General features: G+C 34.7%; 1 protein-coding gene and 1 pseudogene across 1 annotated transcript in view; both read left to right on the plus strand.

The window, feature by feature from the left end:
• Window positions 1-26,545, plus strand: part of LOC120184163 — a 27,483-nt pseudogene continuing 938 nt past the window's right edge.
• The window catches only part of LOC120184111 (embryo-specific protein ATS3B-like), a 16,566-nt gene continuing 9,605 nt past the window's right edge, over window positions 19,585-26,545 (plus strand). Inside the window, exon 1 of the mRNA XM_039188667.1 lies at window positions 19,585-19,588. The gene's annotated coding sequence lies outside the window, so the exon portion shown is untranslated. The remainder of the gene's footprint in view (window positions 19,589-26,545) is intronic.

A 26,545-nucleotide genomic window follows, 5' to 3' on the forward strand; every position in this document is an offset into this window, starting at 1 on the left:
ATGGGTATAGTATCTAAACTATCAATTTTGATACTTAAACTTTTAATTTTTTTAAAATTATATCTAAAGTATGATTTAAAAGAAATAAAAATTTAGATACTAAAAAGGTCAAAAACTAATAATTTATAAACTAAATGCATAACTTATCCAAAATTTTAATACATTGTGTGGACAAAAGGACCCATTAGAACTAATTGGATCCTTTGCCTTCCCATGATAGTAATTAATATTCCTAATTTGTAAGGTAGAAGTTTCACCCCCTAAAATCTGCAAAATTTTACTCTTTATATTTTCAGTGAATTTCGTACGAATAGAGACGAACGTACAATTTTATGTTTACTCTTTATATTTTCAGTGAATTCCGTACGAATAGAGACGAACGTACAATTTTATGTTAAGATTAAAAAGGTTTACGACATAACATTAAATAATCAATAGAAACATATTTTATGTCATTTGTGGATTGTGTTGCGTAAAGTGAGGGAGGTGAACTAAAAGTACTTTTTCCACCATTATTTTCCACTATCAAGGGTGGGAGAATCATTGAATTTTAGGTGTATATATGTGCACATGTTTTCAATCTTATACAATTTGTTTTTGTAGGGTGAAAATCCAACCACTGAATCTAATTATTTATTGTACTAATATAATATTAAATATAGTACCTTCGGACTGGCTTAATCTTCACGTTATTTAAGTTTGAAAAACGATAATAAAAGTGCAACATGTCCACAATAAAAGGAAAAGGTGACCAAAACTGCTGGGCTTTGGCTTCTAAATCTACAATAATGATTTTTTAGAATTTTGTTCGAGTTTGTGATTCAACCTATATTTGGTTTGGTCTGAAAAGTTTATCGTACGATCTATTCGGTAAAAAAATAAATTAAAAGAAAAATAAGGATATTAATAAATATGGAGACTTTCGATATGATATAGTTTTATTCAACTATGATTGTTATAATCAGACAACTATGTATACACCTAGTGTAATTCTCTTATAATTTATCATAGGTTATAGTTAAATCATTTTTTCTATTTTCGTAATTTTTAAAGAACTTTCATGTAAATATAATATAAAACTTGCATTTAAGCTCGAATTGACGATTAGACTTGCGAAAGGACCAACCATTTGTGCTGGGCTTTTAAAATTTAATTGGGCAATAAATCATTTAGAGTTGGATCACGGTATTTTTGGCCCAATACCATATACGGGTTAGTTATTTAGCTCAATACGACATAAGATTTTTTATTTTAGGAATTACGACATTTGCTAGAGTGACACAAAATTAGTCGTGTCGAGATGATGAATTATAATAAATTTTTTTTTTTTGGAATTTGTCACTCCAACCAGACAAAATTTAATAAACAATATATTTTATTGACACTCATCACCTCGACGCGATGAATTTAAATAAAAATATATTATTTGGATAAACTCATCAACCTAATCTATTAGGCCATTTTTGTCGTTGGATCCAACCAACAGTCCATTAGATCGAAACCCACTCAGCTGAAAGATCAAAATCCAGCCGAAAAGTTAAAGGAAACGATTTAAAAATCCAAAGTTGCTAGGGTTTTGCCCAGGTTTTGAGAACATACAACATGTATTTTCTTCTCGGATTAGCTTGGTTTTGTTCTTTGTTTTCTGCTAAATTCATGTTGATTTTTGGCTCTAAATTCCGAGTATTTTCTTTGCCTTCGTCGTTCATATGATTTTCCCTCCTTTTTGTGGCAGATTTTTACGCTATCGGGCTGCGAGGCAAAGATTTAAGCCTCTTACAAGCTGAGAATAATGTGGAAGATAATGTTGAGGATGATCAAAGCGATGGAGAAGAGTCTGAATCCGAGTCCGAATTGGAGCAAGAAGATGTGAAGTTGGCAGAGCCGTCGAAGACAGCTATATACAATCGAGGAGGCCTCGTCGAGAAACTCGAAGACATCGGCTGGCCGGAGGATGTCGAATGGATGCACTACCTTTCCCTCATTGTCGTAACCGGTTTTCGTCTAGGAACGAATTTTTTATTTGGCAGGAAAAGTGATGTGAATAAATGGTTTTTTAAAAATAATTTGGGAGTCGCCATCGGCCTTTTGGATCAGGTAGGTCGAATACCTAAAAATCATCCTTTAAAAGAGTTTTTAACAAAACATCGATTAAAAGATAAACTGATCTGCGTTTTAACCAAAAATTCGTTCTTTTTAATAATAAAAAGAGATTCGTGATCGATTACGTTTAGGGAATGATTAGCACCTTTATAACGCCCAAAATTGGTACTTTTTAATTATAAATTGTCTCTAATAATAGAATTTAAGAATTCAAATATATTTAATTTATAATTCTGTTATTTCAAATTCATTATTATAATTTTTAAGAAAATCTATTAAAATATAAATAATATATTTATTTATTTAGAAATATCAGAAAAGGACTTCTAGGTGCCTTAAGACAGCTCTTTTCTTCGATATTAAAAAATAAATATTAAAATTTTAATAATTTAAATAAAACTAAATTATAATTTTTATAATGTTTAATTATTTAAAATACCAGAATAAGACATCCAGCTGTTTTAAGACTGTCCTTTTCTTTGATATTGAAAATAAATAAACATTATTATTTAAAAGAATATAGGTATATATTTATATGAATAAGATAATAATAATAAAATAATTATGAAAATAATAATTTAAACATATAAAATTAAAATATAAATAAACAATGAGTAAAATAAATAAAATTAAAATTAAATATAAAAAGTAATAAAACTTATAATTAAAATTGGTGACTAAATTATGACATATCAAGATTAAAAGCTCTAGTTTGAAATATTATGAAAACTAGGTGTTACTAATGTAATTAATCCTTAATTAATTAATTAATTAGAGGTCAAAATAAAAATTATTAAAGTTATAAGGACTACATACGGTATTTACCCTAAATATATATAAGTATACAGGCTAGGACTAAATTATAAACTAAATAAAATTGAAAGACCGAATTAAAAGGTTCAAGATTTGATTGCAGTGACCAAAATGAAGAGTTACAAAACTGTGGTGACAGCGGGTATAGTTTACCCACGCGAGGAATTACAGATATACCCCTCCCTCAAAACGGCGTCGTTTGGGGAGGGGTTTAAAATCCCCAAAAGGCTGGCCCTTAAGGGCCAGCTTCTCATTTTCATCTTCCCTCTTCTCTCTCTAGCTGAGAGAGAAGAAAAACTCTCTCGCCTCTCTCTAGATTCCTCCAACCGGAGGAAGGCCGATTTCCGGCCGGCAACCATGCTCAGGCGCCGATTGCTGTCGCCGGCCACCGTCACCGATGGTCGGAAAATATAAAACCCTCTCAAAAGATAGATCGAAACGATCTAAAACCGAATCCAACCCTCTTCTTATATAAAACATATGTAGATCTACAAAAATACCTTAAGAGTATTTCGAATCTTTTTGTCACTCGTGGATGTTTGTTGTTTCTCCGGTGACCGTGGAGTCCTCTTTGGTAAGTTCTTTCTCTTTCGGTTTAATATTTGTTGGTTTTTGGTTGTTTGTGGCTCTTGGTTGCTGTTAGTTGGTCTCCGTCTCCTCTTTTTTTTGTGGTTATCTTCGGTTCTTTCTCTCTGGTTTTTTCTTGTTCTCCGTGGCTGTAACACCCCAACCCGTACCCGACTTGAATACTGGTCCGAGATGTCACATTGACATTTTCAAAACCTTTACTCTTGTGAAAGTACTGAACCTTTGAATTTATATTAAGAAAATACAGTCAAATATTATTCAATTGTGTGTGGTATCAAAATTTGAGATAAAAACGTCTTTATGAACGGTGAAATACGATATGAACAGTAATACAGTAACCTGTTACAGTGATTTTTCGTAAATTGTACGTAACACTCGTAAAACTTTAACAGTTCATTTCTTTGCATTTGTACTTATCTATATATAAGTAAAAGATTACAAAACTCGATCAGAGCATAATACCTAATTTACTTACTTTATTTACATGCCAACCTATTTATCATAATAATACATACTGTGTAATTTACTTCTGATCTGGTCTTTGTGCAGAGATATGTTGTTACCTTGAACTTAGCTTTGATCCTTCTGCTTCTCAGTACCTACGTGTAAATCACTTACACGCTAAGTCATAGACTTAGTGAAGCAAAACATAATAACAGTAATGCATTTCTCATAAATATAAACATTCAATCTATGAATTCAATCGAGTCGCATATAATTCAGTATACATGATAACCTGAGATAATATAAATACTTTTAGTACCTTTTTATCGTATAAATACATATACTACTTCACAACAAATCATACATAGCAGCAAATCAATTTATTTATTTACTCTCTGTAAAGACCATGTATTAGCCCATGTATACTTTCGAGAACTCAAGGTATGTGAGTACATTGAGGTTGTGCACCACTATGCTGTCACAACAGCTCGATCAATGTCCCGAAGGACCAGTCCATAGATTCCGAAGAACCTAGGTAATCAGTCCATATGTTCCGAAGAACATAGGTAAACAGTCCATATGTCCCGAAGAACATAGGTAAACAGTCCATATGTTCCGAAGAACATAGGTAAACAGTCCATATGTTCCGAAGAACATAGGTAACCCTCGACTCTTGGCATGCCAACTATACCCCTAGCTCTCATATCACATAACATGGGCATTATCATTTATGACCGTTCACATTACTTATTCATATTCTTACTCTTATAAACACATATCGTTTCTTTTCAGTCACGTATCACATATACGTGTAATCCCTTGATCTCATAATCACATGTTCCTTCTCTTCTATCACATACCAAATGTATGTGTAAACACATATCCAATATCATATGTTGCATTTTCATGTAAGCATGTAAATCATGTAACATATAAACATACATCCATTTCTATGTACTAATGCATACAGAGTAATCACATAACATTATATAAGTTACTTCTTACCATAGTAACTTTATCATTGACTCATCGCAAGCCAATGCTTGATCAATCACATAAGTACAATTTAAATTGCACTCACCTTAGCCTTGCTTTGACTCGATTATAATCCTTTGATTATTCCGGATCTTGTTTAGGCTCAATATCTACATAAATATATCATTTCAAAACAACTATCAGAAGCCTAAACTTTAAACTTGATGTTAATAACTTAAACCGGTTTAATAAATCAAATTCTGAATTTTCATTTAGGGGGAATCGATACCCCCCCCCCAGGGGAATCGGTACCCCCTTAACATTCTGGAAATTTTTCGTTCATGAAGGGGAATCGATTCCCATTCATAGGGTATCGGTTCCCTCTGCCCAGAAATTGTATTCTAAGCTCGAAAATCATCAATTTTCAACTCAAACCTTCCTATTTTACTTCCTTTAATACTCCTAACTTTAATACACATACTTAAACTTATTTCTATCCCATAATCACTCCTTTAACTTCAAATCTAGTCATTCCTATGTAATTACAAAAATTCTACTAGTTTTGCAACATGTTCAAATTCCTATTCTAACACTTCCTATCCCTTAATTAACTTGATGACAAGTCAAATTCAACTTTCAATTCTCAATATACACTTTATTTCAATATTTCATTCAAAAACTCCTAATCTTTAAATCCTCATAAACTCTTCATTTTGTTGTTTTAAAGCAAATTAATCCTTCCTTAATCTTACTTAGCATCTAATAATCAAAACTAAACTTAAATTTTAGCACATAAACAACTCAAGAGACAACTTACCTTTTTCTTGGCTTCACACGTGAAGAGAAAATGAAGAAGGAAAAGAGAGAATAGATTTTTCTGGAAAAGTCTCCATCCTTATCCATATATATATCATTTAATTATAATTTCAAGTCTAATGACCAATTTGCCCTTTAACTCTTTAGATAATTACTAGAAACTTTTAGGAAATATCTCTGAACAAATCATTAAACTATTAAACTATTACACTTTAATCACCATATTCTGAAATTTTACAATTTTGGTCACTAACCCGTATTTTGGGATGTTACAAATCTCCCCCCCTTAAGAAAATTCGTCCTCGAATTTTCATTGCACCAGGAGATAAGATATTGTCTACACATCTCTAAGGCAATTTAATTTCACCTTTCTTAAAATCCATATAATGTAACTCATTATATAGACAGTAACCTCTAGTTTCATCACTCCATACCAATAATCCATCTATAATGTAAATCACTGATGTACATACTCTTAAACTTTCCTATAACAATATTCTGCATCATTCGATCTTTTAATAATCTCCTTATAAGAATCATCCTCTATGACTTATTTCATCAATGCAGCAAAGAAACTATTCTATTTCAGAACGATATAAATCCTCTAACATTATACTACTGGTTTAATTCCAATCTTACTTATCCACACACTGTACCCTAATATATATATATCACTGTCATATTACTATGAATAATTTCTAACCGAATTCTCAATTCTTTCACCCATTTACTACTAATATATAAACATGCAAGTCTAAATCAATCATTATCATAATGTATTTATTTCACACTAGAAAGATACCTGCTATTATCTCCGGATCATCAAAATCTTCATTGGTATTAATATTATACATTCGAGCAGTGGAGCGTATTTCTTGTTGAGTAGAAGATTCAGATTGGTTCCTACCTCTTCCTCTCCTTCTCCCTCTCCCAGGTATCATAACAGATCGTTCAGACTGCACTGGTTCTCCTTTCCCCAATAGGCAATCTCTCACAAAATGTCCCATTTCACCACATCGGAAACAAGCTCCGGATTCTACCCTACATATTCCACCATGATATTTTCCACAAGTCTGACAATGTCTCTGTTGGGTTCTGTCCTCACCAAACCCTACTGATTGGGTCTGTCTAACTTTCCTCTGATTTGATTCTCTAACGGAGGATTCTTCCCCTCCAGACCTTGTCTGAGACTGAGTACCAGAATCTCTACCCCTCTTGGGTGGTGCAGAACTCGATAAAGCCCCAGTTCTTTTAGATGATTGGGTTCTTTGATCCCCAAACCTTTCATTCTGAGCTCTCTCTAGAGCTTTAGCACGATTTACTATCTCTTGAAATGAGGACAAGTTCAATACTATTAACATTTCTTTCAACCTTGGGTGCAAGCCCTCTACAAACCACTCACACACATCCTTCTCTGTTGGAATCAACTCAGCCGCAAAACGACTTAACTTATTAAACTCGCACTCGTACTCATACACTGTGCGATTCATCTGTTTCAGATTCAAAAATTCTTGCTTCATTTGACGGATAAATTGGTCTCCTATATACTTATGCTTAAACTCTTCTAAGAACAAAGACCATGTCACTTGATCATGGGTCATTCTCAAAGTGACATTTGTCCACCAAATTCTCGCTTGCCCACGAAGCAAAGAGACCACTCCATCTAACTTCTCTACATTAGAACAGCGGAGTCCATCTAACATAATTTTTACATCATTAAGCCAAAGGTCCGCAGCAACAGGACCTTCTTCGGCTTCACCTTTAAACTCTGTAGCTCCTAAACCCTTCAACTCCTTTGCAACATTCATTCTTGGAGTTGAAGTAACAGGAGGTTGATAACGCGTCAATACCGCATCTAATGTTCTAAAGAACACATCTTGATCAGTTACAGGCACTCCAGAAGGTGTCTGTTCTTCACCTTGCCTGGCCAGGGCAGGTGAATTACTGCTCTCAGCGGGCCGATCATCTCCCGCTTGACTTCTATAACTATCATGTCCGGACATCTATTAAGAATAAACATATCGTTCTATTAGCAAAACAACATACTCATTACTATACCAGATCAGAAGTTTTCACTATTTTGTTGGCATGTATAAATTATAAGACACCCTAGACTCCTGTTTATGCCGAGAATCGGCTAAACCGTAGCTCTGATACCATTAAATGTAACACCCCAACCCGTACCCGACTTGAATACGGGTCCGAGATGTCACATTGACATTTTCAAAACCTTTACTCTTGTGAAAGTACTGAACCTTTGAATTTATATTAAGAAAATACAGTCAAATATTATTCAATTGTGTGTGGTATCAAAATTTGAGATAAAAACGTCTTTATGAACGGTGAAATACGATATGAACAGTAATACAGTAACCTGTTACAGTGATTTTTCGTAAATTGTACGTAACACTCGTAAAACTTTAACAGTTCATTTCTTTGCATTTGTACTTATCTATATATAAGTAAAAGATTACAAAACTCGATCAGAGCATAATACCTAATTTACTTACTTTATTTACATGCCAACCTATTTATCATAATAATACATACTGTGTAATTTACTTCTGATCTGGTCTTTGTGCAGAGATATGTTGTTACCTTGAACTTAGCTTTGATCCTTCTGCTTCTCAGTACCTACGTGTAAATCACTTACACGCTAAGTCATAGACTTAGTGAAGCAAAACATAATAACAGTAATGCATTTCTCATAAATATAAACATTCAATCTATGAATTCAATCGAGTCGCATATAATTCAGTATACATGATAACCTGAGATAATATAAATACTTTTAGTACCTTTTTATCGTATAAATACATATACTACTTCACAACAAATCATACATAGCAGCAAATCAATTTATTTATTTACTCTCTGTAAAGACCATGTATTAGCCCATGTATACTTTCGAGAACTCAAGGTATGTGAGTACATTGAGGTTGTGCACCACTATGCTGTCACAACAGCTCGATCAATGTCCCGAAGGACCAGTCCATAGATTCCGAAGAACCTAGGTAATCAGTCCATATGTTCCGAAGAACATAGGTAAACAGTCCATATGTCCCGAAGAACATAGGTAAACAGTCCATATGTTCCGAAGAACATAGGTAAACAGTCCATATGTTCCGAAGAACATAGGTAACCCTCGACTCTTGGCATGCCAACTATACCCCTAGCTCTCAGCTCACATAACATGGGCATTATCATTTATGACCGTTCACATTACTTATTCATATTCTTACTCTTATAAACACATATCGTTTCTTTTCAGTCACGTATCACATATACGTGTAATCCCTTGATCTCATAATCACATGTTCCTTCTCTTCTATCACATACCAAATGTATGTGTAAACACATATCCAATATCATATGTTGCATTTTCATGTAAGCATGTAAATCATGTAACATATAAACATACATCCATTTCTATGTACTAATGCATACAGAGTAATCACATAACATTATATAAGTTACTTCTTACCATAGTAACTTTATCATTGACTCATCGCAAGCCAATGCTTGATCAATCACATAAGTACAATTTAAATTGCACTCACCTTAGCCTTGCTTTGACTCGATTATAATCCTTTGATTATTCCGGATCTTGTTTAGGCTCAATATCTACATAAATATATCATTTCAAAACAACTATCAGAAGCCTAAACTTTAAACTTGATGTTAATAACTTAAACCGGTTTAATAAATCAAATTCTGAATTTTCATTTAGGGGGGAATCGATACCCCCCCCAGGGGAATCGGTACCCCCTTAACATTCTGGAAATTTTTCGTTCATGAAGGGGAATCGATTCCCATTCATAGGGTATCGGTTCCCTCTGCCCAGAAATTGTATTCTAAGCTCGAAAATCATCAATTTTCAACTCAAACCTTCCTATTTTACTTCCTTTAATACTCCTAACTTTAATACACATACTTAAACTTATTTCTATCCCATAATCACTCCTTTAACTTCAAATCTAGTCATTCCTATGTAATTACAAAAATTCTACTAGTTTTGCAACATGTTCAAATTCCTATTCTAACACTTCCTATCCCTTAATTAACTTGATGACAAGTCAAATTCAACTTTCAATTCTCAATATACACTTTATTTCAATATTTCATTCAAAAACTCCTAATCTTTAAATCCTCATAAACTCTTCATTTTGTTGTTTTAAAGCAAATTAATCCTTCCTTAATCTTACTTAGCATCTAATAATCAAAACTAAACTTAAATTTTAGCACATAAACAACTCAAGAGACAACTTACCTTTTTCTTGGCTTCACACGTGAAGAGAAAATGAAGAAGGAAAAGAGAGAATAGATTTTTCTGGAAAAGTCTCCATCCTTATCCATATATATATCATTTAATTATAATTTCAAGTCTAATGACCAATTTGCCCTTTAACTCTTTAGATAATTACTAGAAACTTTTAGGAAATATCTCTGAACAAATCATTAAACTATTAAACTATTACACTTTAATCACCATATTCTGAAATTTTACAATTTTGGTCACTAACCCGTATTTTGGGATGTTACAGTGGCTGTGTGTGTTCTTTATTTTACAGGTAACGGTGGCTTTTATAGCCACCACGGCGCTCCTCTCGGACTGGTTAAAGAGTGGAAACTTTGGTGAGTCACCAAACTATGTGGTGACTCACCCCATAGCTGAGACGTGGACGGCCGGTGTGATGTTTCTGGAGTTTTCGAAGAGGCGGTGATGTCGTGGCTACAGCGGGGTGGAACACCTGAAGGTGGCAGCTGGGCTCTTCTGGAAACATGAGGCGGCGCCGCGCGGGGCTTCTGGAAACGGCGGCTGGGAGCTAGGGTTTAGAAACCCTAGTTGAAATATTACAAACCCTAAAGGGTTTAGGTTTTACTGGGCCAGTTGATCGGGCCTGTACTGGATTGGGCCTCTGATGTAATTTGTAATATATATATATATATATATATTTAATAAATAATAATAATAATAATATATTAATAATTTATTATTATGAAAAAATTAATGTCTACAGCTGCCCCTCTTTGCTCATTCTTGTGTTAACTAGAATAGAGTAAAGACGAAAAAGACAATAATTTTTTCATTTGGCCTCTATTGAGTAGGATGAAAATGTTTGAAAACATCATGCACTGAAGGGCTTACAGATGACCCGAAGGTTTTTGAAAACATCAAAAAGCTCCCGAAGGCTTTTTGGAAATATCATGCACTGTAGGACTTACAGATGACCCAAAGGTTTGAAAACATCAAAAAGCTCCCGAAGGCTTTTTGGAAACATCATGCACTGTAGGACTTACAGATGACCCTAAGGCTTTGAAAACATCAAAAAGCTCCCGAAGGCTTTTTGGAAACATCATGCACTGTAGGACTTACAGATGACCCGAAGGTTTGAAAACATCAAAAAGCTCCCGAAGGCTTTTTGGAAACATCATGCACTGTAGGACTTACAGATGACCCTAAGGCTTTGAAAACATCAAAAAGCTCCCGAAGGCTTTTTGGAAACATCATGCACTATAGGACTTATAAATGACCCTAAGGCTTTGAAAACATCAAAAAGCTCCCGAAGGCTTTTTGGAAACATCATGCACTGTAGGACTTACAGATGACCCTAAGGCTTTGAAAACATCAAAAAACTCCCGAAGGCTTTTTGGAAACATCATGCACTGTAGGACTTACAGATGACCCTAAGGCTTTGAAAACATCAAAAAGCTCCCGAAGGCTTTTTGGAAACATCATGCACTGTAGGACTTACAGGTGACCCTAAGGCTTTGAAAACATCAAAAAGCTCCCGAAGGCTTTTTGGAAACATCATGCACTGTAGGACTTACAGATGACCCGAAGGTTTGAAAACATCAAAAAGCTCCCGAAGGCTTTTTGGAAACATCATGCACTGTAGGACTTACAGATGTAGGAAATAGTTTAATAAGTAAAAAAAAACTAAGGAAATCGTTTTCTTACTTTTCAACAATTTCATTTTAGAAAAGATAAAATGAGAAACTATGGAAATCATTTTCTCATTATTTTTCAAAATAACATGTTGATTGGGTAACATGCCCCAATCTCAAGATAAGGCTGTTGGAAATAGTTTACTAAGTAAAAAAAACTAAGAAAATCGTTTTCTTACTTTTCAACAATTTCATTTTAGAAAAGATAAAATGAGAAACTATGAAAATCGTTTTCTCATTCTATTTTTTTTTTGAAATAACATGTTGATTGGGTAACATGCCCCAATCTCAAGATAATGCTAATTTTTATGGATTGCTTCCATCTCTTCTTCAGATGTTTGCATGATTCCTATATTTGCGGTTTTGAATACCTTCTTCTTGTAAGGTATTTTTTTACCATGAATGTTCTTGTTCTTCCGAAGATCTGTAAAACTTCATGTTTGAATGCACTCAGATGTATCAATGTAATGCACTGTCTATTGTGTAAAAGATATTCTTATGAATGCATGAATGTTGATGCAATCTTCATTTGTCTTCAAAGTGGTGAACTTGGTATTCCTTCACTTCATCATTTATTGCCAGGGTTACCTCTGGATATCAGTGTAGCAACTGCTCGAATTGCTGGTCAATAAAGCTCTTTGCATGGTGTTCAAAGTTTTTGTATGATGTCACAAAACCACTTGAGAACAAAACTCAATGGGAATACAAGTGAAATACTGGTATGACCAAAAAAAGTTGGTCAAATTCACAAAATGTGCTGGTGTCGAATTGAATAGGAGACACTAATTGATCTTGATATCATCTCGGGCAAGGGCAAGTGTAATACTGATCACGTTTTATTTTGTAATGACCATTGTAGAGAGTAGAAACACTTTAGCTATAGGATCCATGTACAGAAAGATATCCTTGAAATTCTTGCTGCTGGGGATGAAATACACATGATAAAACCCAAAATAGATAAAAATTCAGTTCAGCCTGGCTGGTAATGATAACCCCAGTAATAGCGGGAATAACAGTAATGTAAGTGAGTCGAGTCTCCCTTTCCAAAGTCACCGATTAAGCGAAAACTATTGTGAAAAACAGCTTCGTAATCCCAACAGTATGGTTGTAACTAACTGTCAGGAATCTCAAAGAAATATTTCCAATCATCACCGATACATATAATACAAAATTCAAAGCTGAAATCTTGAGGAACTGAACCCTGGATCGAGTAGTCTACCTGGGGACCATCTTAATCATGCAACCATGATGTAGTTTATCAAAAAACACACTGTCATGTGACACATGGTTTAAGAAGATTGGGTATTTGAAACCATACTTGCTGAGTAGATATTTGTTCAACAACAGGACCCTAATGCAACTGCCTGATGAACGAAGCAATATAGTCAGCTCGACTGTCACTGTTTTATCATTTTCATTCTTCATATCTTTCTGTCTCATTGGAAATATTTTCTCAAATTAATGATCTTTAACACAGGATGATATGGGCCTTCAGCATGCCCCAGCATTTGCTAATACAAATATTTAAAAATACATCAACAATACTAATTCTAATTGAAATGGGCTTTCAGCTTGCCCTATCATTTGCTTCTTGCTGATCTGAGCCTTCAAAATGCCCCAACATTTGCTGATACAAATGTTAAAAGTGTGTTCACATTATTTCTTGTTGAGATGAGCCTCCAAAAATGCCAAAATATTCATATTGTTGTGAGCCTTCAAAATTACCCAATATTCTATTTATGGTTGAAAATGGGCCCTTAAGATGCCCTCTAGATCTGTCTGAATTGGGCTTTTGAGATGCCTTAATATTATGCTTCTGATTCACTCTCAATGTATGCTTGACTGGAATATCATGATCCTTATGAGTCCAATTTTGACAATGCACTGTTATGGGTACTTGTAGCTTTATTCGTGCCCCAAATTTGTTTATCTTGAATTCTCTCATTCTGGTGTCACTAAACAGTAGTATTATCAAGTAACTGGAGGAAATCTCTTCATGTTGTCACAAACTTAAGAAGTACTCAATCATTATGACAGAAACATCTGAGATCTGTTTATTTTGAATGAGGTGACCATTTTATGTATCTGGAGGGATTTAGTCAGACAGAGCAGTAAAAATAACTTGGTAATCCGTTCCAGGCTGACACAGTGGCTTATCATCTTTCAGTGAAGGCCATCTCTGAAATATACTTTTCCGTAGGAGATAAACCAATTTATGCAAACAGTAATCTGATGTACTGGCAAGACTACATATACAGTGGTACAGGCTCTTGAAAAATCCACACCCATGCAACATGTTGATTCTGATAACAACTCATCTGATTATGAAGCGATCTTTCAGGATGATTTCACAGATATTGATAGTTCTTTCTAATACCGAGGAAATCCTGAATTCTGATTCTGATGAGGAGAATAAATTGTTATACTTGACAAAAACAGGATATTCAGAGGTTGAGGCTTCAATAGCCATGGAGAGATGTGGTCCGGATTTATCAATTGCAAAGTTGACATATTTTATATGTGCTGCTCAAATGGCTGCTGACGCACTTCTTCTGGTAGAAGATATGAAGCAATTATGCAATGACCCTAATAACAAGCAAAGGCGAAACTTGGGATATGATTTTTGGAAAAGAAAGAAGCATATGAAGCTTGAAAAGAAGCTTATTAATGAAGACGATTATGCAGTTCATCTTTCAAATCCAATGATTGGTTTTGGGGTTCCTACCGAACCAGATCAGATAACTCAAAGAACACTTCCAGAAGATGCTATTGGGTCTCCTTATTTCTACTATGAGCAAATTCATCTTTTAAATCTAATGTTTCATTTGTGGAACTCTTGCCGTAGTCAGAGCTATGACCTTGATGTCCCATTTTGTCTTCGGTAACACCGGCTTTCTTTGTCTGGACTTGTGTAGAAATCCCATAAAGCTTTCATCTTTGAAAAGAGAATCTATCATCTTTAAAAAGAGAATCTTTCATCTTTGAAAAGAGAATCTATCATTTTTGAAGAATGTAGATGTAGATATGCCTGACTCAACAGGGATTAATTAGGGGAGTAGAGTCTGTTCTGATTTGACTCTTGAAACACATCATAAGGAGAATTTATCTCAATTCCTTTCATGTCCCCACATTTAAATCAGATCTCGAATAAGGCAACTTGGACCATATCATGTCGAGATGCTTAATAACAACTTGTAGTTCAACCTTAGTTGGTACCACTAATTTCTTGTTTAAAATTTCAGTTCTCCTTCTGTGGAAAAAAATCTTCATCTTGTATCAATAAAGGAAAACCATATGATAACAACATTGGTTCAACACCATAATCGCTGGTTCATAAAACATTTGACAACACATTCTTCATCTCCTGAGGCTTCTGCTCGAATTGCTGGTCAATAAAGCTTTTTGCATGGTGTTCAAAGTTTTTGTATGATGTCACAAAACCACTTGAGAACAAAACTCAATGGGAATACAAGTGAAATACTGGTATGACCAAAAAAAGTTGGTCAAATTCACAAAATGTGCTGGTGTCGAATTGAATAGGAGACACTAATTGATCTTGATATCATCTCGGGCAAGGGCAAGTGTAATACTGATCACGTTTTATTCTGTAATGACCATTGTAGAGAGTAGAAACACTTTAGCTATAGGATCCATGTACAGAAAGATATCCTTGAAATTCTTGCTGCTGGGGATGAAATACACATGATAAAACCCAAAATAGATAAAAATTCAGTTCAGCCTGGCTGGTAATGATAACCCCAGTAATAGCGGGAATAACAGTAATGTAAGTGAGTCGAGTCTCCCTTTCCAATGTCATCGATTAAGCGAAAACTATTGTGAAAAACAGCTTCGTAATCCCAACAGTATGGTTGTAACTAACTGCCAGGAATCCCAAAGAAATATTTCAATCATCACCGATACATATAATACAAAATTCAAAGCTGAAATCTTGAGGAACTGAACCCTGGATCGAGTAGTCTACCTGGGGACCATCTTTATTCATGCAACCATGATGTAGTTTATCAAAAAACACACTGTCATGTGACACATGGTTTAAGAAGATTGGGTATTTGAAACCATACTTGCTGAGTAGATATTTGTTCAACAACAGGACCCTAATGCAACTGCCTGATGAACGAAGCAATATAGTCAGCTTGACTGTCACTGTTTTATCATTTTCATTCTTCATATCTTTCTGTCTCATTGGAAATATTTTCTCAAATTAATGATCTTTAACACAGGATGATATGGGCCTTCAGCATGCCCCAGCATTTGCTAATACAAATATTTAAAAATGCATCAACAATACTAATTCTGATTGAAATGGGCTTTCAGCTTGCCCTATCATTTTCTTCTTGCTGATCTGAGCCTTCAAAATGCCCAAACATTTGCTGATACAAATATTAAAAGTGTGTTCACATTATTTATTGTTGAGATGAGCCTCCAAAAATGCCAAAATATTTATATTGTTGTGAGCCTTCAAAATTCCCCAATATTCTATTTCTGGTTGAAAATGGGCCCTTAAGATGCCCTCTAGATCTATCTGAATTGGGCTTTTGAGATGCCTTAATATTATGCTTCTGATTCACTCTCAATGTATGCTTGACTGGAATATCATGATCCTTATGAGTCCAATTTTGACAATGCACTGTTATGGGTACTTGTAGCTTTATTCGTGCCCCAAATTTGTTTATCTTGAATTCTCTCATTCTGGTATCACTAAACAGTAGTATTGTCAAGTAACTGGAGGAAATCTCTTCATGTTGTCACAAACTTAAGAATTACTCAATCATTATGACAGAAACATCTGAGATATGTTTATTTTGAATGAGGTGACCATTTTATGTATCTGGAGGGATTTAGTCAGACAGAGCAGTAAAAATAAATTGGTTATCCGTTCCAGGCTGACACAATGGCTTATCATCTTTCAGTGAAGGCCATCTCTGAAATATACTTTTCCATAGGAGAGAAACCAATTTATGCAAACAGTAATCTGATGTACTGGCAAGACTACATATACAGTGGTACAGGCTCTTGAAAAATCCACACCCATGCAACATGTTGATTCTGATAACAACTCATCTGATTATGAAGCGATCTTTCAGGATGATTTCACAGATATTGATAGTTCTTTCTAATACCGAGGAAATCCTGAATTCTGATTCTGATGAGGAGAATAAACTGTTATACTTGACAAAAACAGGATATTCAGAGGTTGAGGCTTCAATAGCCATGGAGAGATGTGGTCCGGATTTATCAATTGCAAAGTTGACATATTTTATATGTGCTGCTCAAATGGCTGCTGACGCACTTCTTCTGGTAGAAGATATGAAGCAATTATGCAATGACCCTAATAACAAGCAAAGGCGAAACTTGGGATATGATTTTTGGAAAAGAAAGAAGCATATGAAGCTTGAAAAGAAGCTTATTAATGAAGACGATTATGCAGTTCATCTTTCAAATCCAATGATTGGTTTTGGGGTTCCTACCGAACCAGATCAGATAACTCAAAGAATACTTCCAGAAGATGCTATTGGGTCTCCTTATTTCTACTATGAGCAAATTCATCTTTTAAATCTAATGATTGGTTTTGGGGTTCATACCAAATCAGATCAGATAACTCAAAGAATACTTCCAGAAGATGCTATTGGGTCTCCTTATTTCTACTATGAGCAAATGTGGCACTTGCTCCAGTTAATGTTTGGACTGGAATATCACAGTACTTATTCGATGTAGAGCCAGAATTTGTAGATTCGAAGCATTTTCATGCTGCTACACTGGAAATGGGCTATATTCATAATCTGCCAATTGAGAACAGATTTCCTCTTATTTTGTTTTCTCCACGCACTATACATGATATTTTTCCATTGACAAAGAAATGATGGCCTTCCTGGGATCCAAGAAGAAAGTTGAACTGTTTACCAACATGTACAGGAAGTGCCAAATTGACAGAAAGGATCTGTAAGGCTCTTGAAGCTTGTGATGATGAGCCATCTTTGAGTGTCCATAAGTATATTCTTGATGAATGCCAAAAATGGAATCTAGTATGGGTTGGAAGGAATAAAGTTGCTCCATTTGAACTTGATGAGGTGGAAATGCTTCTAGGTTTCCCTAAAAACCATACACGAGGAGGAGGATCTGCTAGAGACATGTTCCCCGGTGGTATCAATGTCATGTCTCTTTTCTCTGGAATCAGTGATGCAGAGGTTGCCTTCTACTGTCTTGGTATACCTTTGAAAACAAATGTGCAAGAGCTAAATGATGATTGGTTGGAGCAATTGATGAGTAGATTTGGCGGATTCGACCTTGTTGTCGGTGACATCCAGCGTAACAACCTTACTAGAAGAAATAAATATCATCAGGATGAAATAAAAGATTTTTGTTGGTGCATTTTCTTGCAATGACTGCTACAGTGACTATCTCTACTGCTGCTTCAAAATACACACTGCCATATCCCACTCTTCCCTAACCATGGAAAGGTTTAGTTGGTGGTAAAACTGGTTATCTCAACTTTTGGAATCCTATACAGCATACAAGTGTAGAATCTGTTCCAATGTCTTATTCTATGCCATAAGTTCTCAATCTTAAATTCAGCAATCTTCTGAAGGGCATAATGGATATCATCTTGACAAAGAAAATGATCGGCATGAAAGAAGTAACAATGATGTATCAAGACTTGAGCCAGCACGGTATAACCAGAGTGCAGGTAGTGACTTGTTCATGGTTCTATGATGTAATCTTCTAGAGAACATGAATTGATGGTTGGGGAAAATAATCTGTCTGGTGATGCTTATCTCCCTCAGCATGAGATAAACGATAATCTTTCTTGATGAGCTGCTAATAATGTCATAGGAGAGTGTCACAAGTTCAATTCTCTAGACTTTCTGGCTTCTTGGACCACTTGCCTTAAAAAATATGAAGTGCTTCATTATTCTGGCCTCGTTCATTCTTTTTCTACAGCAGAGGTAGAATTGCTTCAATTGCTTCAAGAACATTCCTTATTTGAGACTGTCCTATTTGAAAATGTTTTTTTCTCCTTTCTTTATTGAAGAATGAAAGAATTTTGTAAAGTATTACCCCTTCCAGGTTCACAATATAATCAAATCATAAACAATGAATTTAATGAATATCAAATAAATCAACTACACTTTTAAATCATTCAAAAATCATAGTTCTATGGCAAGTGTCAAAATTATTGATTGATTTGAGGTGTAGGTTGATTTTGGTAAAGTAGGTCTCTCAGGTTAGTCCATCATATATATCTCTTTGGGTTAACTTGAAGAAATGATTGTTATGCTCATCTTGTAGAGATATTTCTCGTTGTTATGCTCATATCATAGAGATACTTCTTGTGTCTGACTCTCAGGAACATCTTTGGGATGTGTGGTGCTTCATTAAGAGCTTAAGATCGTCTCTTATGTAGTTGTTGCACCATTCAATATTCGAGCCGCCTTTTCAGGTTTTCAACATGAATCCTCCTTTAGTTTCAAGATGTTATTTAAAAATTTACATCTTGAACCCCCATTTTATCATTTTTTATATCATGCATTAAAGATTTTAAAAACCAATTTTTACAAATAAAAATCAATCTTGAAAGGCGGAATGAAATATGAAGATATTCTCTTTCACTTAGAAATCCATGTAAGATTAGAATGGACTTTTCAGGTACGTAACGTAGGACATGGCTTATGGTTACGAAAGAAAGGGATAAAAAGGCCCAAATAAGTGTTTAAGGGTAATCAAACCAAAGATCAATTTATTATGATGCCTTCACCTTGCCTTGCTTAACTTGGATCTGCTTTGTTGGGGATTTTTCCAGCATGTGGATCCCTCTAAACTGCCAAATTTTGGATTCATTTCCATTTTCTCATATCTCCAGTATTTCTTGCTCTTCTTGTTCGTACTTGATCAATCTTGTAACTTGAGGCTCAATAAGTCACCCATCTTGATTCAATTTTTTTTTAATTTTTATTTCTTTCCTTTTTTTCTTTTTTCCTTTCTTTGCTAGATGAGTATAATACTTCAATTGCTTTGAGCACCTCATTTTCCTTTTGCATTTTGGAGATTTTCCATTATTCTTGATTGGATTGATCTTCAAGCACTCTGTATTTGACATACCTTGTAGTTCAAAACTTTCTTGACTTCATGGAAACTTGTCTTCGTAATAAAACTGTATTGACAATCTTTATTCTTGTCAGCCAATATCCTTTTCCTTGCCCCCAATGTAGAGGGTAATCTTTGGTTAGGGTTGAATTAGAAGAAAAATTATTCAGGCTCAAATGGGGACAATAAAGGATATATATATATATATATATATTAAAGGATAAATGAAACAATGCAGTTCATCATCTCATACACAGAAACCTTTGTAAAAAGAGGTATCCACAGGGGTGAATATTTAAGATTAACTTTATTTACATGAAAATAATGTAATTAATGCATGATATATTTATTTCAATCAATCACCTCTTCTTTGAGTATGTCCCAATCACTTGAAATCATCTTCGATAAGTTGGTCCATGATGCCTCATCTCATCTCTTCTTATAGGAAGATTCACTGATAATTGAAAGTTTGGTTTTTTTGAGGGTGTTTTTTTTTGGTTTGTATGGTTTTATATTTGGAAGGATAAATGTGTGACTTTTGAGGTCATATATATGGTGGAAGGGATAATATCATAAACCAACCAACTCTATCCGAGAAGGTAAACATCTAGAGTTGGTGTCTCAAAAACAGGTAGAGATGTTTCTTCAGAGTCTCAGATAAATGTATGGTCAAAATTTGGTTTTAGCAAGGATCAAGTAATTGGCATTGGATGGAATGTATAATTTTATCACTTGCCAAAGATCTATAACTCTTGAAAAATTAAAAGAATACTTAATCTACCTGATACTCAAGAATTTCAAGATTAAAACTTGATTCCTTGCTCATAACCATAAAAGCAACACACATTATTCCTATAATGTTGGGTATGTAATAGAATCAGGGTTCTTTTATTCATTTGCCCCCCCCATTTCTTGATCATTTCTTGTGTCAAAACCCCTTTGTCAACAACCATCTCAATTTCTTTTAACAGTGGCCTACAATTGCCTGTAGAATGCCCCTTTACCCCCAAGTGGAAATTACAAACACTATTTTGATCATAGCTATGAGCAGAAGGGTTTGATGTCACTTTAGTTGGTCTTGGTGTGATGTATTGACCTTTAACCAAATGAGGATACAAGTCTGAAATGGAAGTTTGGAACACTTCTAAAGTTTTTCTTGATCGCATGACTTTCTTTGGTCGATCCGAACAATTACTTGCTCTTTTTCTTTTGCAATTGCGAGGACTCTGGATACGACACTCATTTACATCATCTGCTTTCGCTTTTTGATCCGTCGGGTTCTTGGATGTGACTTTTGAATTTTCTTCACTGATTACATTCTCAATTAAATCTCCACTCGTCACAAGATTCTTGAATTCCTTTGTCGGATTTGCCTGCATTAACTCGAAGAAAGGAGCTGGAAGGGAATCACGAAACATACGTGATATTTCTTCTTCTAATATGGGATGTTGAACTTGTGATGCCACTCATCTCCATTTTAAGGCATATTCTTGAAATCTTTCATTGGTTTTCTTTTTTACTCTTCGAAGATCCATACGTGTTGGAGCTAAGCCTTTAACATACCGATATTGTCCTAAAAATGCATCAGCTAGATCAACCCATCTCTTGATTTGTTCTTGGGTCAACTGATTGTACCATACTACTACTGGGCCAACGAGGCTATCATGGAAAGAGTGAATTAACAAATCATCAGAACTTAAATATCCTTCCATTTTTCTGCAAAACATTCTCAGGTGGATTAGAGGACAATTGGTGCCGTCATATTTCTCAAAATTAGGCATTTTGAATTCATGGGGGATGGTCAAATCTGGAACCAAGCTGAGTTCTCTTGCTTCTAGTTCTTTGTGGGAAGTATCAACACATTTCGTATTTCTGATTGCTTCATCCATCATCTCGAATCTTTCCTCATATTGTGAATAATGAACAAAGCTATTCTTTGGGTTCAATTGGGATTCCCCATAGTATGTTATCTTTCTCGACTCTTCAATCTGATAGCATGGTAACTCTTTATCAATTATCTCTTCTTTATCAGATGCCATACACTGAATAATTTGATTTGATCCATCTGGTACTGAATCTGATGTTTCTTTCCTTATATCCTGAGGTAACCCTGTCAATTGTTCTGGCCACTGATCTTGTAGTCCCTCATAAGATTGCTCCATTATTTTCATGATGATGGTAAAGTAAAATGAATGAATGAATGACCTTGGTTTTACTGTTACAAAACCTTTCATTAATTACTTACATGTTTTTATATTTAATGTATATAACAGTACTTTAAATAATGTAAATGCGAAAATGCATAAATGCCAAAAATAAAAATGCAAAATATGCAATTCAAAGATATAAAAAGTAAGAATACAAAATGAAAATGCACAGATACAAAATGTAAATACATGCATGAAAAGGTGTTACTCAAGAGTGATCATTTTAGAACAGATTTCATTGAACGCAAAAGTTTCGGTACATCAAACAAAACTTTACATATAGGGATATATTTCATTCCTAACTTCTCCAAAGCCAAATTAGTCTATCAGCTTAAGGGACATATTGCTTGTTTGGACTGTAACTTCTTCCATGACATTCTCCTTCATCTTCTGTGTCACTTCTCGGAGTTGCTCATTTTCCTTTGTAAAAGAACCTTTCTGTCCAAGAAGTTCTTGAACAAGATCTTCATAATCATCTACACATTTCTTCAATGTTTTGTTCTTGGCCATAGTGGCTTTTAATTCAGTATCGATCTCAAGCTGATGAATCTGATATGATGCTTCCATGTTGGTCATAGCACTATTTAACCTTTGATTGTAGACTTGATATTTTCTCGATTTCATGACAGTTGTATTGAGTCTTTCTTCTGCAAATCGTAAACCATGAGAAAACTTCTTGACTCGTCCTTCATTTATGTTGCAATTCTTTTTCAATTTGGTGATCCCTGTTATCTACTCTTCTGGGGTGTTTCCTATGCCAGCATTTTGAAAGGCTTGACTGACCTTCTGGAAATCTTCATGTATGGTTTTCATTTTGGTGCTCAATTTATCGTTTTCAATCTTCAAATGACGTATTTGAGCCTCAAACATCAGCAAATCTTCTTCTCTCTGGACGCCCCTACTGATACTCTTACCTTTGAAGACTTTTGGTATTAATCTAGCAGGACCTTCGGTTACCAAACTAGGTCGTTAATTTACCATAAATTGTAAGGTTCCATGATCCCAAAGACTTTGGACTCGACGTTTGAAGGCAATATAATTCTCAATAGTATGTCCTTGAGCTCCAGCATGATATTTACAATAAACGTTGATGTTATACCAATTCGGATATGGAGGTTGGAACGGTTTTATATAATATGGAGCCACTTCTCGTGCTTCAAGTAACTTTTTATACAACTCTTTATATGATATAGGTATAGCATCAACATGAGAACCGCCTTTTGTCTTGGATTGAACCTGAGTTTTAGATGCCGGGAGCAGACTAAACTTCGATGATTTCAAGTTACATGATTTCTTCTCTTCTCTGGGAGCTTTTACAGTTGTCATCATTTCTTTGGTATCTCCAGATGACTTGTGAATACGAATGATGACTGTCTGTAATTTCTCAAGTTGGTTAAGATCCGAAGTCCCTTGTGTATATGACATTGCAGTTCATTGAGCTCTCTCTCTTTCTGTGCAGGAATCTCTTCTCTTTTGGCCAAAACAGATATTCTATCCATCATCTTGGACATCTGCTCTCTTATTTCTCGTATCTCCTTTTGCTCTACAATGGGCATACGATCTCTAGGTGCATAGCTCTCATCTATCCTTGGAGTTCCCTCAGGATTCCTTTTCTTGGCCGCATCATATTTTGTTTGATCATAAAACTTTTTGTCCATTTACGATTTCTTTCCAATATGATGAACAATCTTTCCAGTAAACACCTTTTGATTATGCCATGATCATGCAATGCAAACAAAAGAAATCAATGTGAACAGATTAGAGCAATGTAACATGCATGAAAAAATAAGAAACAATATAATAGTTAGTACCAACTAATGGAAAAAAATCTATCTATCAAGGTATAAATCTTAACTTCATGCTTTCTAGTTCCATGCTTTATTTGGAAAATTTAACCTAACCACATGATTTCTAGTTCGCATGCATTTATTCAGGAAAAAGAAAAGGAAATAAATTAAAAGCTAGAGCTTATTTCTCCTTTGTGTACACTTACAGGCAGAGGTTCAGTACTGTCTTAGATCAGGAGAATTTCTAGGGTTCATTATATGAAGGGTTTTGGTCCTAAGGGTAAATGTACTCGAACTGTCCTTGTTGATGCCCCCTTGGGCTGCCAAACCCTCAATCCTAGTCCATCACATACTAAAATGGATCGAGTTCAATTCGAGGGGATACACTTCTCTATGCCTGACACAGAGAATAAATTCTCACGAAGACATAGAGCATATGAACCCCGAAAGTTATTTGCTAGGTCTGACACGGAGAATAAATTCTCACGAAGACGTCGCTTTCACTCCCACTTAAAAGGGACAAACTCAATTATAGAGCTTTATGTAATGCAAGTGTTGTGTGTGAGGAGAAATGTTCAAACCTCTAACAGATAAATAAATAATGAAATAAAATGCTTGCAAATAAAATGAAATAATATATATAAATACTATGAAAATAATAAGTATATATAAAAAAATTTGAAAAGAAAGAATTATAAATTAAATATATGAATTTTTAATTTATAATTAATAGAGACAATTTATAATTGATTTAAAAGCTTGAAAGGGTCCCCAGCGGAGTCGCCAAGCTGTCGTAACCGGTTTTCGTCCGGGCACGAATTTTTTACTTGGCGGGAAAAGTGATGTGAATAAATGGTTTTTTTTAAAATAATTTGGGAGTCGCCATTGGCCTTTTTGATCAGGTAGGTCGAATACCTAAAAATCATCATTTAAAAGAGTTTTTAACAAAACATCGATTAAAAGATAAACTGGTCTGCGTTTTAACCAAAAATTCGTTCTTTTTAATAATAAAAAGGGATTCGTGATCGGTTACGTTTAGGGAATGATTAGCACCCCTATAACGCCCAAAATTGGTACTTTTTAATTATAAATTGTCTCTAATAATAGAATTTAAGAATTCAAATATATTTAATTTATAATTCTGTAATTTCAAATTCATTACTATAATTTTTAAGAAAATCTATTAAAATATAAATAAAATATTTATTTATTTAGAAATATCAGAAAATGACTTCTAGGTGCCTTAAGACAGCTCTTTTCTTCGATATTAAAAAATAAATATTAAAATTTAAATAATTTAAATAAAACTAAATTATAATTTTTATAATGTTTAATTATTTAAAATACCAGAATAGGACATCCAGTTGTTTTAAGACTACCATTTTCTTTGATATTGAAAATAAATAAACATTATTATTTAAAAGAATATAGGTATATATTTATATGAATAAGATAATAATAATAACATAATTATGAAAATAATAATTTAAACATATAAAATTAAAATATAAATAAACAATGAGTAAAATAAATAAAATTAAAATTAAATATAAAAAGTAATAAAACTTATAATTAAAATTGGTGACTAAATTATGACATATCAAGATTAAAAGCTCTAGTTTGAAATATTATGAAAACTAGGTGTTACTAATGTAATTAATCCTTAATTAATTAATTAGAGGTCAAAATAAAAGTTATTAAAGTTATAAGGACTACATACGGTATTTACCCTAAATATATATAAGTATACAGGCTATGACTAAATTATAAACTAAATAAAATCGAAAGACCGAATTAAAAGGTTCAAGATTTGATTTCAGTGACCAAAATGAAGAGTTACAAAACTGTGGTGACAACGGATATAGTTTACCCACGCGAGGAATTACAGATATACCCCTCCCTCAAAACGGCATCGTTTGGGGAGGGGTTTAAAATCCCCAAAAGGCCAGCCCTTAAGGGCCAGCTTCTCATTTTCATCTTCCCTCTTCTCTCTCTAGCTGAGAGAGAAGAAAAACTCTCTCGCCTCTCTCTAGATTCCTCCAACCGGAGGAAGGCCGATTTCCGGCTGGCAACCGTGCTTAGGCGTCGATTGCTGTCGCCGACCACCGTCACCGGTGGTCGAAAAATATAGAACCCTCTCAAAAGATAGATCGAAACGATCTAAAACCGAATCCAACCCTTTTCTTATATAAAACACGTCCTATTTACGTAGATCTACAAAAATACCTTAAGAGTATTTCGAATCTTTTTGTCACGCGTGGATGTTTGTTGTTTCTCCGGTGACCGTGGAGTCCTCTTTGGTAAGTTCTTTCTCTTTCGGTTTAATATTTGTTGGTTTTTGGTTGTTTGTGGCTCTTGGTTGCTGTTCGTTGGTCTCTGTCTCCTCTTTTTTTTTTGGTTATCTCCGGTTCTTCCTCTCTGGTTTTTTCTTGTTCTCCGTGGCTGTGTGTGTTCTTTATTTTGCAGGTAACGGTGGCTTTTATAGCCACCACGGCGCTCCTCTTGGACTGGTTAAAGAGTGGAAACTTCGGTGAGTCACCAAACTATGTGGTGACTCACCCCATAGCTGAGACGTGGACGGCCGGTGTGATTTTTCTGGAGTTTTCGAAGAGGCGGTGATGTCGTGGCTACAGCGGGGTGGAACACCTGGAGGTGGCAGCTGGGCTCTTCTGGAAACATGAGGCGGCGCCGCGCCGGGCTTCTGGAAACGGCGGCTGGGAGCTAGGGTTTAGAAACCCTAGCTTAAATGTTACAAACCCT

The sequence above is a fragment of the Hibiscus syriacus genome, unplaced genomic scaffold (genome assembly GCF_006381635.1).
Source record: "Hibiscus syriacus cultivar Baekdansim isolate YM2019G1 unplaced genomic scaffold, ASM638163v2 tig00112857_pilon, whole genome shotgun sequence".
Taxonomy (NCBI): domain Eukaryota; kingdom Viridiplantae; phylum Streptophyta; class Magnoliopsida; order Malvales; family Malvaceae; genus Hibiscus; species Hibiscus syriacus.